The sequence below is a fragment of the Saimiri boliviensis genome, chromosome 2 (assembly GCF_048565385.1).
Source record: "Saimiri boliviensis isolate mSaiBol1 chromosome 2, mSaiBol1.pri, whole genome shotgun sequence".
NCBI lineage: Eukaryota > Metazoa > Chordata > Mammalia > Primates > Cebidae > Saimiri > Saimiri boliviensis.
Window position 1 is genome coordinate 13,723,936 of NC_133450.1, and position 19,454 is coordinate 13,743,389.

At 46.9% G+C, this 19,454-nt stretch overlaps 2 long non-coding RNA genes across 5 annotated transcripts in view; one reads left to right on the forward strand and one right to left on the reverse strand.

Moving 5' to 3' along the window:
* The window catches only part of LOC104653371 (uncharacterized), a 74,618-nt gene that overhangs the window by 8,623 nt on the left and 46,541 nt on the right, over positions 1–19,454 (reverse strand). For all 4 annotated transcript variants that reach the window (XR_012516106.1, XR_012516104.1, XR_012516105.1 and 1 more), the window contains 2 exons: positions 8,246–8,336; positions 5,657–5,946 (listed from right to left, as the gene is read on the reverse strand). This is a non-coding gene — a long non-coding RNA (uncharacterized LOC104653371). The remainder of the gene's footprint in view (positions 1–5,656; positions 5,947–8,245; positions 8,337–19,454) is intronic.
* Positions 5,943–16,072, forward strand: LOC141583479 (uncharacterized). Its single transcript, XR_012516107.1, has 2 exons — positions 5,943–6,064; positions 15,385–16,072. It is a non-coding gene; the product is annotated as an uncharacterized LOC141583479 (long non-coding RNA).

The following is a 19,454-nucleotide window of genomic DNA, read 5'->3' on the forward strand; positions in this document are numbered from 1 at the left end:
GTGACATTGCCACTACTGCCTCGGGAGGATGAGCCCCTGGACATGCCTGGGTGACCAGCTACCTGGTGGAGGAGAAGCTGCTGCGGCCACTCCAACAGCTGTCGAGGGCCAACGTGCTGGCCGAGTTCTACCGGCTCAGATGCTAGCTGCTGCAGGGTCCCCGGAAGTGTGAGTCCTGCCCCGGGCTGTGCTGCCCTCCTCCCTGAGAACTCCCTGCCCCATGGGCACAGCAGCAGGGCCATGTAGGGGCAGGTACTGTGGGGGCACAGGGAAGCCTGCAGGGGCTCGTGGCATCACAGTGCCAGGCCCAGAGCTTACTGGACTTCCCAAGGTCCTATGGGACTAGGGCTGAGGCTGCACATCCTGCTTTTGTCCAGAATATAAGGTCTGGCCCAGCAGTGCAGCCAAGGGCGGTGCTGAGATGACCGGCTCCGGGCTCCTTGGGGAGCTTGCGTGTGGCTCAGGTGAGTCTGCTAACCTCTGTGGACTCGGCTTCCTCCACTGTGAAATGCAGGTAACCACCTGGCTCGCTCACAGGGGTAAGGAGCATGTACAGTTCTTTTTTGTTGTTGTTGTTGTTGTTGTTTTTGAGACCGAGTTTCGCTCTTGTTACCCAGGCTGGAGTGCAATGGCGCGATCTCGGCTCACCGCAACCTCCGCCTCCTGGGTTTGGGCAATATTCCTGCCTCAGCCTCCTGAGTAGCTAGGATTACAGGCACGCGCCACCATGCCCAGCTAATTTTTTGTATTTTTAGTAGAGACAGGGTTTCACCATATTGACCAGGATGGTCTCGATCTCTTGACCTCGTGATCCACCCGCCTCGGCCTCCCAAAGTGCTGGGATTACAGGCTTGAGCCACCGCGCCTGGCCGCATGTATAGTTCTTAATGCATGAGGGAGCTCCTCACGTCCATGGGGGAGCCATGGTACCCAGGCTAGGCAAGGAATGGTTTATCTGTGTGGAACTCACACAGAGGCTTAGGGCTCCCTAGAAGCGTGGGTGCAGTCATGTCTAAGCAGCACGCTGATGTTGTAGAAAACAGGCTGGTCTTAAAGTTCTGTGTCTGTGACTACAGGCTTCTCTGTGCCCCTCAGTTCTGACAGCTGACCAGGGGGCTGGTAGTGCCTCCCTCAGGCTGCTAGCCATGGCCATCAGGTGTCTGGCTACGCATGATAGATGGTGCTTTCCCGCCATGCGCACGAGCACCCCCAAGGCACAGCTCAGGGGCCACGCTGGCTGGACTGGTCAGACCTGCTCCTTCACAGGCCATCTCTTCCCTACCCTTTAGAGGCCAGGTCTGTAGAACACTGCTGTCGTGTTGAGGGAGCGGTTGGCCATCCACTTAAACAGTTAACGTTCTTCCCCCCCCCCCCCCCCACCGTAGCTTCCTTGAGATTAAATGGATGACTTATATCTTTTTTTTTTTGAGACTAGGTCTCACTCTGTTGTCATGGTTGGAGTGCAGTGGTGTGATCTCGGCTCACTGCACCCTTGACCTCCTGGGTTTAAGTAATCCTACTGCCTCAGCCCCAAAGTGCTGGGATGGCTTAGCGCCACCATGCCCGGCTGATCTGTGAATTTTAAGTGGACGATTCAGTGGCTTCTAGTTTATTCAAAGTTGTGCATGCCTCACCACAATTGATTTTAAAACGTTTCTATCGTCCTAAAATGAAACCCTGCAGCTACCAGCCTGCCTGCTGTGTCCATGGCTGGGCCTGCTCTGGACAGCTGATGTAAATGGAAGTGTGACTAGGTGGCCTCTGAGCCAGGCTTTGTTACTTAGCACAGCAGTGTTGTAGCGGGTCTCAGGACTCCATTCCTCATTAGGGCTGAATTGGCTGTAGCCCTTCAGCTCATGTCATCCTGAAGCTGTGGGGATTGCTGAGCCTCTGGCTGCTGCTCCAGGGGAGGGGGACTCCTGGCCTCAGGGCAGGCTAAGCCGGGGCTCCCACCGCAGTGGGTGGCGCTGGCTTTGGGGCTGCTTCTCCCCAGACCATGCCCTAGTGGCTGGGGCCCAGCATGTGGTGACTTTTGATGGCTGGGTATGGGACTTCAGTGCCTAGTGTGGCAGCATCCTCCTGGCCCAAGACTTTGCTCACAACACATTCTCCCTGATGCTGAGTCGAACAGGCTCGGGGCTTACGGCCCTGACTGTGGAGCTCATCCACATGACCCTCATCTTCTACCGCAGCCTGCAGGTGAGGAGGAGAGGCTGGAGCTTCCCCTGGAGACCTGTGCCTGTGGCAGGCTGCCTGGGGTGATGGCCCTTTCAAGCTTTTCCCCTGTCTCTGGGTCAGCCCTCCTGCCTACTCGCTCTGGCCTACAGGCTGTACAACTCCTCCCTGCAGGGGGAGAGCTGTCTAAACTCCAGCTGCCTCCTGCCATGACAAGGAGGGACGTCTCCAGGATTGAGCTGGCCACTAAGAACGGGGTCTCCATCTCCTGTGACGACCACCAGCCTCTGCAGCCTGACTCTGGGCCTCTGGCACCATGGTGAGTCTGGGCCCTGGCGCGGTTGGCCCCACTACCAAGAGCCTCTTTGGGATGCACCATTCTCAGCTTCCAGTGCGACAGGTCCCCCGGCTGTAGGCGGTGACCATGGTTGAGATGATGGCACTGAGGCCCAGGGCTTTCTGCCCACATCCCTGGATACGCGGCTCCAGGGTGGAGTTGGCCTGTCTGTGGTTCCTCTGCCAAGGAACACAAAGGGTGGGCCTGGATTCTGGGCACTTGAGCTGAGGACATGGAGAGGGGGTGGGGGGACACATGGTGTCCTTAGTCCCTGTGCTTTCTCTCTCTCCTCTGATGAGGGTTTGGAGCCAGAGCCCTGGGCTCCAGGAGTCCGGGGTGGAGGTGGCGGGATTCTACCAATCCTTGGTGTGCCTCAGGCTCGTCTCTCATACAGGTCCCCTGGGGGAGGATCACGGGCTCTCAGAATCTCCTCAGCTTCCCTCCTCCCCACAGGCATATCCGTTGGCTTTCTGGGTACCAACGACAATGAAGCAGGCAATGAGCTGATGTTGCCAGACAGCTCTGTGGCCCACAGACTGGAGGAGCTCCGCCTGGCCTGGCAGGTGAGCCGGGGCACCTGCCCTTCCTCCCTCTGGCTGAGGCTCTCGAGGGCTGCTCTCTGCCCCCAACCCTGGGTCTGCAAAGACCTCTGCAGTCTCTTGCTGATGCCGATGTATATGGGGGAGCCACATGGTCCAGCAGAAGGTCTGAGTCTAGTGTCTGTCCTGCCAGGTGGATGGTGCTGCAGGGCCACCAAGAAGACTCAGCAGGCCTGTCCAGGACAGAGCCCCACCTGCCAGGCCTTCTTTCAGGACCACCCCTCCAGCTTGGGGAACTGCTTCTGGGTGGTGAGTGTGAGCCTGGGCCCTGGGGCACAGAAAGCCCTTTCCTCCATCTGGCCTCTCCTCCATGCCACTCCCCAGGGTAGGACAGTGACTGGGTGACCTTGATTTCAGGTGGACCCTGCGCCATTCCTCAGCCTGTGTGTGCAGGACCCCTGTGGCACCCAGGAGCTCCAGCCTGCCTGCACTCTGGAGGCTGCCTACATCCACCTGTGTGCCCACAGCTTCATGTCCCTGGCCCCTCCTCCATAGTGCGGTAAGCTGCCCCAGCCAGCTGGCACTCTGCCCCCGTCTGGCATCTGCCTTCCAGCCAGAGGCTCTCTCTCTTGCCAGGGAGGACAAATAATTGTCATTCAAGGAGCTAAGAGTCAAAACATTTACAGGCTGACACAGCTTGGATGTGTGTCCCTTCCAAATCTCATGTTTGTTAGAGGGGGTACATCCCTCATGGATGGCTTAGCACCCTCCGTTTGGTGAGGCATGGGTTCTTGCTCTATTAGTTCATATGAGAGCAGTTTGTTTATAAAGAGCCTGGCACCTCCTCTCTCTTTGCACCCACTCCCATTTCTGCCATGATTGTAAACTTCCTGAGGCCTCGCCACAAGTGAAGCAGATGCTGGAGCTGTGCTTGTACAGCCTGTAGAACTGTGAGTAAATTGTATCTCTTATTTATGAACTGCCCAGGCTGGAGTGTAGTGGCGCAATCTCACCTCACTGCAACTTCCACCTCCCAGGTTCAAGCAATACTCCTGCCTCAGCCTCCCAAACATACAGGCAGGTATTTTTGTAGAGATGATGTTTTTCCATGTTGGCCAGGCTGGTTATGAATTCCTGACCTCTGGTGATCCACCTGCCTCGGCTTCCCAAAGTGCTGGAATGACAGACGTGAGCCACCGCGCCGAGCCTCACTAGGGACTAGAATGTCCACCACTGTTTAGGGAAAACGCTCAGCCTGTTTTCCCTCTGCTCTCATATCACAAAAATCATCATCAACACAGAAGATGAATTCTGTGAGCAAATGTATAGAGTTTGTCCCCACTACCAGGGTGGACCTCTAATCCGGTTCTAACAGTAGCTACCTTGAGATTCTCTAGCCCATGCTGCATATGATTGCTACAGCCAAAGCCCCACTAAAAGGGCATAGAGGTCAGTATCAACAAGAGGAGTGGAAAATATGACAAAGGAAGGATGAAATGAGAGGATCCAACACGTCTCAAAGAAATTCCAGGCCGGCTGTGGTGGCTCATCCCTGTAATCCTAGCACTTGGGAGGCCAAGATGAGTGGATCACCTGAGGTCAGGAGTTTGAGACCAACCTGGCCAACATGGTGAAAACCCATCTCTACTAAAAATACAAAAATTAGCCAGGAAAGGTGGTATGTGCCTTTAATTCCAGCTATAACTTGGGAGGCTGAGGCAGGAGAAATGCTTGAACCCAGAAGGTGGAGGTGGCAGTGAGCCAAGATCTTGCCACTGTACTCCAGGCTGGTGACAGAATGAGAGTCTCTCAATAAAAATTCCAGAATGAAAATAGAGACAGGACCCAGGACCCTTTGGAGTCAGGAGGCACAATCCCCAATACAATAAATCCATCCATACCTAGACCCATCCAAACACAATTGCAGAAAAGACAAAGAACAGCTCCTAAAAGCTACTGAGGAGGGTGGAAAGAAGGAAGAACATGTTGACAATTGCTTTCCCACCCGCAGCAACAGAAGACAGTGGAGTAAGACAAAGTAAGCATGAGGTTAGAGATGATCCCCAGCTCAACTATTACTGAATGAAATAACCTCTCAGCACCGATCTGTCTAGAGATCTTTACCACAAACAGACACTTTCTCAAGGGACACATCCCCATGTTCATTTACGTACTGTCTGTGTCTGCTCTTCTGCTACAATGGCAGAGTATCTGCAAGGGAGACTACATCTTTGCTCTCTAAAAGACTCAATTAGGAAGATGGAGAGATAAGCTACAGATTGGGAAAAACGTTTACAAACCACCAATCAGACCAAGGATTCATCTATCTCCAGAGACTCATCTCTAGAATGCATAAAGAACTCAAAGCTCAAAAGTAGGCCAGGTACAGTGGCTTACGCTTGTATTTCTGGCACTCTTGGAGGCTGAGGTGAGATGGCTTGAACCTGGGAGGTCAAGGCTACAGTGAGCCATGATTACACTCCTGGCTGCATGACAGAGTGAGGCCTTGTCTCACAAAACAAAACCTCCAAAGTAAAAAATGGGAAATAATGCATGAACAATGTTTTCACTCCCAATCATAGAGAAACAAGGTAGTGCTACACACCTGAGCTCTGGTGAGTTCCAGCACGGGTTGGTGAGCTGCAGGGACTCCGCAGCATAAAGCATTAGTTCAATATCCAAATGACCAGGTTGTGATTTCAGCATCCACTGATGAGTGCATTATAAAAAGCACTGTCCTAGTGCCAAAAAGGTGGTGGCTGATGAGAAAAAAGTGAGGCTCAGGGGCAGGAATCAAGGTCACGGTCTACCAACCAGATCCTCTCTGGAAGCAGCATTCGACTCATGAGGTGCCAAGACAGGAGATGGTGTTGCTCCAGTGGAAGCTTGGAGAATCTGGAATCAAGCAGAAGCACTCATTGTTCTGACCATGTAAATACAAAACCGTCAGCTACTACAGCGATGAACAGAACATCTGGGACGACAGGCAACTCAGAAGATTTACAGCCACAGGGTAACAATGGAGTCTTATCTGCAGTTAAGGTCCTCTGTATTCCTGTTAGGGTTTATTTATTTTTTTGAGACAGAGTCTTGCTCTGTCACCCAGGCTGAAGTGCAGTGGAGCAATCTCAGCTCACTGCAACCTTCTCCTCCCGGGTTCCAGCAATTCTCCTACCTCAGCCTCCTGAGGAGCTGGGATTACAGCCATGTGCCACCACGTCCCGCTAATTTTTTTGTGTTTTTAGTGGAGACGGGGTTGCACCATGTTGGCCAGGATGGTCTCAAACGTCGGACCTCATGATCCATCTGCCTTGGCCTCCCAATGTGCTGGGATTACAGGTGGGAGCCACCGTGTCTGGCCGGCTTTACTTGTTTTAAATCAAGGGCTAAATTCTTCCCCTCTCTTGGACACCAGTGAAGTATTTAAGAAAAGCAGTCACCAATTACAGTTAACATTTGAAGGACAAATTTAAAGGTGGTTATAAGTTACAAAATAAAGGCGACTTATGAACTCTCATATAAAAAAAGAATATTAAGACACTTTTTGTTATCTTTTTGGGATAGGGTCTTGCTCTGTCCTCCAGGCTGGAGTACAGTGGTGCAGCCTCCCAAGTAGTTGGGATTACAGGCGTCCACCACCATGTTTTTGTCTTTTTAGTAGAGACGGGGTTTCACCATGTTGGCCAGGCTGGTCTCAAACTTCTGAGCTCATGTGATCCTTCCACCTATCACCTGACCAGAGAAATTAAGACATTCTCAGATAAACAAAAGCTGAGACAGTTCATTACATTGGGACCTGTCCTGCAAGAAATGCTAAAGGGAGTTCTTCAAGTCAAAACAAAAAGATGCTAGGTGGACATTTGAAGCCACATATAAAGACCTGTATTATTGGAATTTTGATTCACATCTCTGATTTTCATTATTTTACTGGATTTAAAAGAGATGTGTAACCATAAGCCTATGTTAAATATGTAATTTATTTTTAAAAATTAGGCATGGTGGCGTGCACCTGTAGTCTCGGCTATGGAGGATCACTTCAGTCCAGGGGCTTCAGGTTACAATGAGCTATGACAGTGACACTGCACTCCAGCCTGGGTGACAGAGTGAGACCCTCTCTCTAAAATATATACTTTGTAATGAAAACATAGGACGGGGTAGAGCTGTCGAGGAGTTGAATATTTGGTATGTGATTGAACTTACTAGTTTAAAATCAATTGCTATATCTTCAGGATGTATGATGTAATCCTCATGGTAATTACAAAGAAAATATCTACAGAATGTACACAAAAGGAAGTAAGAAGGGATTCTAAGTGTATCACACACAAAAAATTAAACACAAAGGAAGGCAGAAGGAAGGAAATGAGAAAGAAAACAAACCATAAGCCATGCAGAAAACAATCCACAGAGTGGCACCTAAAAGCCCCGTAAATGGGGTGCTGGAGTCCTCCCAGATCAACTGCTCACCTTAGTCCCTGGCTGTGGGCCTCATGGCACAGTCACCCACCAGGCTATTGAGTTTCATCAGATGATAATCTTTAAAAGTGCAAATTATTTCCACAATCTAAAGACAGTAAGAGACTTACACATAGGATGACAAAAAAGATACTCCATGGAAATGGTAACTGAGAAAAGGAGGGAGGAGCTAGATTAATCTCAGACTAAGTAGACTTAAGGTCAAAAGCTGTTGTAAGAGATAACAACAGTCCATTCACCAAAAAGATGCAACAGTTATAAAGGTATGTGCAACGCACCTCAGAGCTCCTAAATACACGACTCAAACACTGACAGAATGAAAGAAGAAACAGTTCTATGAAACTTGTAGGAAACTTCAACACCTCACTTTTTTTTTTTTTTCCAGACAGAATCTTGGTTTCCCAGGCTGGAGTGCAGCTGCAACCTCCTGAATTCAAGTGATTCTCGTGCCTCAGCCTCAGAGTAGCTGGGATTACAGGTGTACGCCACCATGCCCAGCTATTTTTAGTAGAGACAGGGATTCACCACATTGGCCAGGCTGATCTTGAACTCCTGACCTCAAGTGATTCACCCACCTTGGCATCCCAAAGTGCTGAGATTACAGGCATGAGCCTCTGTGCCTGGCCCAATAATTGACTTTCAATAATGGATACAATACCCAGACAGAGGATAAAGAAGGAAACAGAGAGCTTGAATGATACTACAGACAAATTGGACCTACCAGACACACACAGATGAGTTCGCCCAGGAGCAGAATACACATTCTTCAAAGTACATGTGGAATGTTCTCTGGGAAAGGTCATACATTAGGCCTGAAAGTAAGATTTAATACATTTTAAAGGACTGAAATCATAATAGCAGAATGAAAACTGGAATATTCACAAATCTATGGGAACTCGACAACATACTACAAAACTGAATCAAAGAAAAATAAGGAAAATTATAAAGTATTTTGAGACAAAACAATGTATCAAATCTGTGGGATGCAGCAAAAGCAGTGCTATGAGGGAAATTTATAGCTGTACATGCTTAAATTAAAAAAAAAAAAAAGCTGGCTCTAGGTAGTGGCTCACATCTGTAATCCCAGCACTTTGGGAGGCCGAGACAGGCAGATAACCTGATGTCAGGAGTTCAAGACCAGCCTGGCTAACATGGGCACCCCATCTTTACTAAAAACATAAAATTAGCCAGGTGTGGTGGCAAGCACCTGTAATCTCAGCTACTTGGGAGGCTGAGGCAGGAGAATCATTTGAACCCATGAGGAGGAGGTTGCAGTGAGCCAAGATTGTACCACTACACTCCAGCTTGGGAGAGACAGCTAGACTCCGTTTCCCCCTACCCCCACAAAAAAAAAAAAAAAAAAAAAAAAAAAAGCAGCAGTAGCCAGGAATAGTGACACTGTTCTATAATCCCATCTACTTGGAAGGCTGAGGCCAGGAGATTGCTTGAACCCAGGAGTTTGAGACTAACTCAGCAAGTGGCAAGACCCTCTCTCAAATAAAAGAAAAAGGAAAAAGCTCTCAAACCACAATCCTAACTTTGTACCTTAAATTTTTAGGAAGAGAAGAACAGCCTAAACCCAAAGTAGGAGAAGGAAGGAAATACTTAAGGTTAGAACAGAAATAAATGAAATAGAAGATGAATCAGTGACCAAAAACTTGACAAGAAAGTACAAGAACAGATGGCTTCATGGGTGACTTGTACCAAACATTTACAGAATCAATACCAATCCTGCTCATCTTCTTCCAAATTACAGAGGAAAGAATACCTCCAAACTCATTCTGTGAGGCCAGCATTACTGATACCAAAGACAGACAAAGCAGCAGAAGAAAACACACCACAATTCCTGATCAATACAGATGCAAAAGTGCTCAAGAAATTACTAATGAGAATTCAACAGCATCATAGAAAGATTACATAACATGATCAAATAAGATGTATTCCTGGAATGGAAAGGTGGTTACCATATAAACATTAGGGTAAGATACCACATTAACAGAATGAAGGAAAGAAAACACATGATAATTTGTTTCAATTAGTACAGGAAAAGCAGTTAAGGAAGTTTAATATCCTTTCATGATTAAAAACATACTGACTAGAAATTAAAACAACCTCAACCTAATAAAAGTCATATGAACAACCTCCAGCTAGTATCATTCTCAATGATGAGAGACAAAGTTTTCCAAGAGGAGGAATAAAAACAGTGATGCCTGCTTTCATAATACTGGAAATCCTAGCCAGAGCTACTAAGAAAGAAAGAAAAAAAAGAAAAGGCATCAAAACTGGAAAGGAAGAAGTGAAATTTTCTCTGTTAACAAATGACATGAACTTCTTTGTAGAAAATCCTGAAGGCTGCACAAAATAAACTGTTAGAACTAATAATTTGTTCAAGATTCAGAATTATGAAATCAACACACAGGAGTCAGTTGCATTTCTACACACTAACAGTCAATGATCCAAGAAGGAAATTAAGAAAACAGTTCCTGCTGGCTTGGTTGTGGAACCCTATAGTCCCAGCTACTTGGGAGGCTGTGGTAGGAAAATCGCTTGAGCCTGGGAGGTCAATTCTGTCAGTTTTTATAACGATTATGCCTGTGAATAGCCAATGTACCCTAGCCTGGGCAACATAGTGAGATACTATCTTAAAAAAAAAAAAAAGTCAGTTTACAATAGCATCAAAAACAATAAAACAGGAATAAACTCAAGCAGGAGGCAAAGACTTTGGAAGGATTTTGAGTTCCAGAGACCGGTTGTTTAACAAATGTAAAGGCATTTCATACTTACGTATTATAAGGCTTAGTTTCCTTAAGATGTCAATGTGACTCAAAGTGATCTACAGGTTTAGTTTAATTGCTCTCAAAATCTCAGTGACATTTTTTCTTCAATTATAGAAAAATCCATCCTTATAAATTGTGTAAAGTTTATACACAATTTCAAGAGATCCCAAATGGCCAAAGCAATCTTGAAAAAGTAACAAAGTTGGAAGTCTTTTATTTCTCAATTTCAAAATGTATTATTAAAAGCTACAGTGGGCTGGGCATGGTGGCTCAAGCCTGTAATCCCAGCACTTTGGGAGGCCGAGGTGGGCAGATCACAAGATCAAGCGATCAAGACCATCCTGGCCAACATGATGAAACCTCATCTCTACTAAAAATACAAAAATTAGCCAGGTGTGGTGGCACACGCCTGTGGTCCCAGCTACTCAGGAGGCTGAGGCAGAAGAATCCCTTGAATCCAGGAGGCAGAGGTTGCAGTGAGCCGAGATTGCGCCACTGCACTCCACCCTCGTGACAGCAAGACTCTCTCTCAGAAAAAGAAAAAAAAAAACAAGCTACAGTGGTCAAAAGTGTGGTATGACAGTAAAGACATACAGAGAGACCAGTGGAATGGAATGCAGAGTGCAGAAGGAAACCCTTACACATATGGTCAAATGAGTTCAATAAAGATGCCAAGATTTTTCAATCAGGGAAGGAATAGTCTTTCAACAAATGGTGTGGGAAAACTAGATATCCACATGCAAAAGAATGAAGTTAAAGCCTTACTTTATATCATGTTAAAAAAAAAAAAAAAACAACACCTCAATAATGAATCAAAGACCCAAGTGTAAGATCTGAAGCTATATAATTCTTGCTCTTTTGAGACAGAGTCTCACTCTGACACTGAGGCTGCAGTGGCGTGATCTTGGCTCACTGCAACCTCTGGCTCCCGGGTTCAAGCAATTCTCTGCCTCAGCCTGCCAAGTAGCTGGGATTACAGGTGCCCATCACCACACCTAGATAATTTTTGTATTTTTAGTAGAGACAGGGCATCTTGGTCAGGCTGGTCTTGAACACCTGACCTCATGATTCACCCCCTTTGGCCTCCCAATGTGCTGGGATTATAGGTGGGAGCCACTGTTCCCAGCTGACAACTCTTAAAACATGAAGGAGAGCTTCCTTTGGCAATGATTTCTTGCATATGACACCAAAGGCCCAAACAACAAAAGGAAAAGTAGACAAATTGGATTGCTTCAAATAATACTATTAACAGAGTAAAAAGGCAACCTGCAGAACGATAGGACAGAGGTGCAAATTACATGTGACTGAGTTCCCATCTAGAATAGATAAAGCACTCTCACAATGCAACAACAAAACCCAACTAAGGCAGTTCAAAGATGCGCAAAGGATGTGAATAGACAGTCCACCAAATAAGAGATGCAAATGGCCATTCAGCACATAAAAAGATGCTCACCATTACTATTAGGGAAACAAACCAAAACCACGGGGAGAGGCTGGGCATGGTGGCTCACGCCTGTAATCCCAGCACTCTGAAAGGCTGACGTGGGCAGATCACTTGAGGTCAGGAGTTTGAGACAAGCCTGGCAGACATAGTAACACCAAGTCTCTACTAAAAATAGAAAAATTAGCTGGGTGTGGTGCCATGTGCCTGAAGTCCCAGATGCTCAGGAGGCTGAGGCAGGAGAATTGCTTGAACCTGGGAGGTGGAGGTTGCAGTGAGCCAAGATTGCACCACTGCACTGTAGCCTGGGTGACAGAGCGAGACTCCACCTCAAAAAAAGAAACAGAAGACCTACATGGAGAGGCCACCTCAGACTCATTAAGATTACCGTAATCCATACAGAAAATAAAGTGTTAGCGAGGATGCTGAGTGGTTGGCAGCCTTGTGTACTCTTACTGGGAGTTTAAAATGGAGCTGTAGCTATGGAAAACAGTGTTTAAACCTTTCATCAAAAAGTTAAAAACAGGCCAGGCATGGTGGCACACACTTGTAATCCCAGCACGTTGCGAGGCCGGGGCAGGAGGCTAGGAGTTGAGGCTAGGAGTTCAAGACCAGTCTGGCCAACATGGTGAAACCCATCTCTACTAAAAACACGAAAACTCACCAGGCGTGGTGGTGTAGGCCTGTAATCCCAGCTACTCAGGAGGCTGAGGGGTAAGAATCACTTGAACCCAGGAGGCAGAGGTTGCAGAGAGCCAAGATTGCACCACTGCATTCCACCCTGGGTGACAGAGAGACTGTCTCAAAACAAAGGATTGGCCGGGCGCGGTGGCTCAAGCCTGTAATCCCAGCACTTTGGGAGGCCGAGGCGGGTGGATCACGAGGTCGAGAGATCGAGACCATCCTGGTCAACATGGTGAAACCCCGTCTCTACTAAAAATACAAAAAAAATTAGCTGGGCATGGTGGCACATGCCTGTAATCCCAGCTACTCAGGAGGCTGAGGCAGGAGAATTGCCTGAACCCAGGAGGTGGAGGTTGCGGTGAGGCGAGATCGCGCCATTGCACTCCAGCCTGGGTAACAAGAGCGAAACTCCGTCTCAACAACAACAAAAAAAACCAAAAACAAAACAAACAAACAAAAAAAAAAACAAAGGATTACCATATAATCTGTCTCAAAACAAAGGATTACCATATAATCCAGCATTTCCACTTCTGGGTATGTACCCCCTGCAATTCAAAGGGCTGCACACATTTATACACTGATGTTCATAGCAGCGTTGTTGAGAGCAAATTCTGAAGTGTGTAAGAAATCATATTGTTTGCTGAGAAATCCTATTGAGATCAGCGGCAAGAAAAACCAAGTCAGCCCCCCAAAGCGGAAAACTGCCCACAAAGCAGTAAACTGCTCAAAGCATTATAAAACAGCATCCAATATAATTATGTCTCATGCCAGATTAATGAGTTCTTTGAACACAGGATATGTGACCGTTTCCTTTTTTCCCTCATAAAAAGCATTTTCTAGTTCATCTTTAACCTATAGTAAACACACACTAGCTGCCTGGTTAGTTTACCTTTAACCAATGAAAGAACATAGAGCATCTGCTTGTAAAACTTGTCACTGGAAAGTCAAGAATAAATACATAGGTCAGAGTCTGGTCTGGACTCTCAGCTGGAAATGCTGTGAGACCTCTGGTGCTCCACTCTGAACCCACCTTTTGCTATCTCTGTGTCTGTTTCTTAATTCCTTCAGTGCCGCATGACTGGGGGTCTCCAAGGCTGAGCTGGTCTCAGCACAGCGTTATTCATAGGAGCTGCAAGATAGCAGCAACGCAAGTGCCCACCAACGGATAAACAAATGTGCTCTCTCCATACGGTCAAACATTATTCAGCCTTAAAAAGGAAGGAAATTCTGACGCATGCTAGCACACAGATGAACCTTGAGGATGTTATGTAAAGTGAAATAAGCCAGTCACAAAAAGAGAAATACTGTATGATTCCACTTATGGGAAGGACCTAGAGTAATCAGATTCACAGAGACAGAAAGTAGAGTGGTGGCAGCCAGAAGCTGGGAGAGCTTATTGAATGGGGACAGAGTTTCAGTTCAGCAGGATTTAGTGAGTTTCAGAGTTTGGATGCATAAAAATATGAATGTACTTACACTGGTGTACTTAAATGGTTGTGGTAGATTTTTTGTGTTTTACCACATTGAAAATTTTTGACATTGGAAATGTATATTTATTGAGCACCTCCATACTGGGCATGATGATACGATCATGGACACTGTAGTTATAAAAAACACTCTTAGGGAGGTACAATTCTAAGTGTAAAAACCAGCACAGACAGACAATAATAGATACAGACCTACAGGACTCAGAGAGTAGGCTTATTAGACAGAGATCATAGATTTCAGCAGGGAACCAGAAATTATTAAAATTACTAATCACTAAATTTATAGTTTAGTAATTTAGGCAATCAGCTAATTTACTAATTACTGAAAATTACATACTGAAAAAGAACCAGAATGCAGTAGAAAGAGATGGCAGAAAAGGCCACCTAAAGCTCATCTTTTAGACCTTGCTCTTAGCAAATGAGGGATAGAAGGGCACTTCCTGGCCAGGCGTGGTGGCTCATGCCTGTAATCCCAGCCACTCAGGAGGCTGAGGCAGGGGAGCCACTTGAACCCAGCAGGCAGAGGTTGCAGGGAGCTGATACCGTGCCACTGCACTCCAGCCGGGGCAACAGAGCGAGACTCTATCTCAAAAAAATAAATAGCAGGATGCGATGGCTCACACCTGTAATCTCAGCACTTTGGGAAGCCAAGGTAGGTGGATCACTTGAGGACAAGAGTTGGAAACCAGCCTGGCCATACCCTGTCTCTAATAAAGATAGAAAAATTAGCTGGGTGTGGTGGCAGGCATCTGTAATCTCAGCTGCTCAGGAGGCTGAGGCAGAATTGCCTGATCCCGGAGGCAGAAGTTGCAGTGAGCCACTGCACTCCAGCCTGGGTGACAGGGTGAGACTCCATCTCAAAAAAATTAAATTAATCCCATCTTTTAAACAGTTCTCCTAGCAGATGAGGGATACAAGAGCGCTTCCTTACCGTGGTAGCTCTGAGTGTCCAGTCTGTGCCCTTGACCACCACACCTAATGGGGAAACAGTAGAGCAGCCTCCACTGCAAGCTGTACTGAAGATCCCACCCACACAGTGAGAGTTCCCTTTAGCCTGCACTTTGGGTTGCATGCATCCCGAGCTCTCAATGCATCATGTGATAAGGTTCCACCCTCCCCTGGGCTGGGAAGTATGTCTTGGTCTTCTTTCTCCAGGGTGCTGGTGGCAGAGGCTGACATGGAGTGAGTGCTCCATAGACGCTTGTTCAGTTTCCTAGGAACTCAGCAAGCTGGGCCTAACACCACTGCCTGCAAAGGCCTGGCAGGTGTAGGGACTCATCGACCCCTGCCTGCTGCTCTTACAGAAAGAGGAGAGAAAAATGGGTGGGAGTGGATGAAGAGTTGTCCTTTTAATAATGAGGGCCAAGAGCTGTAATAGGGGCCCCAACATAATTGATCTCAGGAAACAGCAGGGGCCCCTCTCCTCTGGGGCCCATAGCCTGGCCTTACTTCTCTTCTCACTTCTTTTCAGATTGAGATTTCATCTAAGCCAGCACTAGGCTGCCAAAGACTTCAAACTCCTTCACCTTCTACTCTAATTCCAGCTCCTTGACAAGGGCAAGATTCTTGCCTGGGACAGAATAACCAGCATGGAATGCCAGGAAACTCAAAATCACACGTTCTTCAAATGCAGGGAAGAAGGGCTGTTTGCCATTTCGCTCAAAATACTTCTGAGGACATGAAACTCTCCCACCGGTCTGGGTAATTCTCCCCTTTCCACTGTAATCCAAGAGACAGCATGGCCAGAGAGTCTCAGCGCTGCAGAGAGAGCTCTACCGGCTCCTGTTCATGCCCAAGGTATTTATTAACTTATTCAACAGCCATGTGGGAAGCACTGCTTCAGAACGCTGACTGTGCTCAGGGGGACACAAAGTCAGGTTCTTAGCTGCCTGGTCCTGGCTTTCCCTGCCTGACCCAGGGGTCTCCTGAGGCAGGAGCTTTTATGAGGGCAACTGATAGCTTTTCAGAAGCCTGATAGAGAACTGCGATCTGGGGTAGACACACGAGGACTGAAGGCTTTCAAGGGCCTCTGTTTCGGTAGGGGCACCTGTCAACTCAGGCTCCCAGGCTAGAGCATTCAAAGTTTTTCTACTTTCTTTTGGAACATAACTTTTCCTTTGAGTTTTCAACTGAAGAATAAACCTACCAGAATCCAAGAATGTGTATCTGGATTGCTGGGGCTGATCAACTCAGGAGATGGGGAGATGTGGGCAGCTATGGAATCTTCTCACCGATAGGGGGAGCCCTCTTTAGGCTGAGCATTTGGTAGTAGATTGCAGGGTCCGGATTCCAGAGCAAAGGGCCAGGTGTCAGCCACAGGGACTGAGGCAAGCTGAAGGCCAGATGCCAGACTTGGCTGTCCCTGGCCTCCACACCCATGAATCCCTGGTGCACAGCAGGTGCTAGATGAAGTTCAGAAGAAAGAACTCCAGGATAAATGGGAATGAGCAGGTTGGTCCTTCACATTCCCATGCTGGAGGAAAGAGAAGGGAGGGTGGCTGGGATCTGAGTGTTTGCTATGGTTACAGCCTGAAGACCCCGGAGCCCAGGCACTGCTCCAAGTGCCTTGAAAGATGTTTGATCTTAAGCCTTACAATAGTCCAAGGAGGAATGGATGATCTCCTTAATGAGGGAAGAAACAAAGGCTCAGAGAGTTGAGGGGAATCCCCAAAGTTAATATAACCTACAAATGGCCAGGACGGTGCTGATGCGAGCCCGTCTGCCTCCCAATGCTGTCCAAGCTCAATCACGCCCCCAATACTTCTGCTTTTGTAGTAATAGCCTTATGCCACATATTCTACCAGTTACTTTATGAAAGAAAGTCAAGTAAACTTTAGCCATATCCCAAGCCATAATAGGTAGCTCCTGTTCAAAATACCCTGTAAATCAGGTCACGCAAGATCAGAAATGCACACACAACTGTTACAGGTGCTGTGCTGGCCACTGTTTTGGGGAACTCAGCCTAGGAATATGGGTGAAGAGATAACTCACAAAGAAAAGCAAATCACTGGCGTGCACGGGGCCCTGAGCAATTCAGAGTCAGACGCAACTAGGGTGTGCAGCCACCTGACCTGCTGGTTTCCCAATATGCTTAGTGGATCCGTGATGTGAGGTCCACAAAGGAAATGCAGAAGCCTTCCCTTCCTGCCTCCCACACTCTGTGGGTCAAGTATTTACCAAAAACACAGCAGTGGACTGGACACCAGCAGAGATACAAAGAGGGAAAAGCAGTTCTCCCTTCACAAGGCAGGCTGGACAACATCAATATTTTGCAGTTAGGAGGTACGGGTGGAGTGTGTGTGCATGCCCAGAATTTAAAGACAAACAGATGGGAGAGGGAATGATTCCAGCAGAAAGACCAATAAATATTCATATCGACAATGTACACTGAATTGCAGCCTAGACAACATAGCAAGTCTCTGTCTCTACAAAAAATTTAAAAATAAGCCAGGCATGGTGGCACATGCCTATAGAGTCAGCTACCCAGGAGGCTGAGGTGGGAGGATCACTTCAGCCCAGGAGTTTAAAATTACAATAAAGTGTGGTCACATCACTGCACGAGCCTGGGCATCAGAGCAAGGCCGTATCTCTAAAACAAAACAAGATAAGACATTTACATAAAAATCAATGTATGAAAATCCAAAATAATATATTAGCAAATAAACCCCACTGGGGCTTTTTAAAAAACTTACCTAAACCAAGAGAAACTTGTACAGTGTGAAAAGGATGGCTCAAAATTAAAACATCTTTCCATTTCATTTATATTAGTATGTTGAAAATCATAATCACCACAGATGTTCAAAAGGCATTTAACTACAAAATTTATAAAAGAAACTTTTCAGATCAGAAAGAAGGATACTTCCTTAAATTACACACAATAAAGAAAATTACACCCAGATACACACCCATCAAGGCAAAGCCCAGCATCATTTGTAAGGGATGGAAGCAATAGAAGCTTCCATCAACCTTTGGAATGAAAGAATGCCCTCTGTTACCATTATTATTTTGGAGGCCCGAGCTGATGCAACCAGGCAAGGAGCAAAGTAAGACATTAAAGAAAAAAGCAGGTGAAATAGTTATATTTACTCTGAAAAATGAGGCAGACAGATTTTGCTAAGGAGTTAGGTACAAAGGAACATACTAAACAGCCTTTCTTTTTCTTAGTTGATAAACTATAGAGATGGGGCTGGGCACAGCTCATGCCTGTAATTCCAGCACTTTGGGAGACCAAGGCAGGCAGATTGCTTGAGGCCAGGAGTTCCATACCAGCCTGGCCAACATGGCAAAAAGCTGACTCTTCTAGTAATACAAAAAGTAGTTGGGTGTGGTGAAACACCCCTGTCAGACCAGGTACTCAGGAGGCTGAGGCATGAGAATTGCTTGAACCTGGGAGGTGGAGGTTGAAGTGAGCCAGAACTGCACTACTGCACTCCAGCCTGGGCTACAGAGCAAGACCCTGTGCCAAAAATATAAAAATAGGTATGGGGTCTTACTATGCTGCCCAGGCTGGTCTCAAACTCCTTGGCTCAAGCAATCCTTCTGCCTCAGTCTCCCAAAGTGCTAGGGTTACAGGCCTCAGCCACCAAGCCTGGCCACAGATAGTCTTTCTATGTACAAACAAGCAGTTAGAAAAAAGATGAAAACATCCCATTTGCAACAGCACACCCCAAAAAAACAAAACCTTCAGAAATAAATATGCAAAAATATACACACACAATCCATATGAAGAAAGAGTTCAATGAAATGCTTTAAATGCAAAGAAAGCCATGCTGCACACTTTATCGAGAAAGGCTCAATATCAAAAAGATGTCACAACCAGATGTGGTGGCTCACGCCTGTAATCCCAGCACTTTGGAAGTCCAACGTGGGTGGATCACAAGGTCAGGAGTTCGAGACCAGCCTGAGCAGCATAGCAAAACCCTGTCTCTACTAAAAATACAAAAAAATTAGCCGAGCACAGTGACCTGCATCTGGAGTTCCAGCTACTCAAGAGGCTGAGGCAGGAGAATTGTTTGATCCCACAGACAGAGATTGCAGTGACCTGAGACTGCGTGACTGCACTCCAGCCTGGGTGACAGAGACTCATCTCAAAAAAAAAAAAAGATGTCACTATCAGTATGAAGTTGGGGGTGTGTGGAAGTGGAGCCTTCACACATGCTGGGGAAACACAGGACAGCATGGCCAGTCCAAAAGACAGTTTGGCAGTTTCTTAAAAGGTAAATAGAAATTTACCTTATGGAGTTGGATGCTGTGGCTCAGACCTGTAATCACAGCATTTTGGGACGCCAAGGTGGGTAGATCACCTGAAATCAGGACTTCGAGACCAAACTTGGCCAACATGGTGAAACCCCGTCTCCTCTAAAAATACAAAAAAGTAGCCCAATGTGGTGTCGGGCACCTTTAATCCCAGCTACATGGGAGGCTGAGGCAGGAGAATCGCTTGAAACTGGAAGGCAGAGGTTGCAGTGAGCTGAGATCACGTCACTGCACTCCAGCCTCAATGACAGAGCCTGACTCTGTCTCAAAAGACAAAAAAAAATT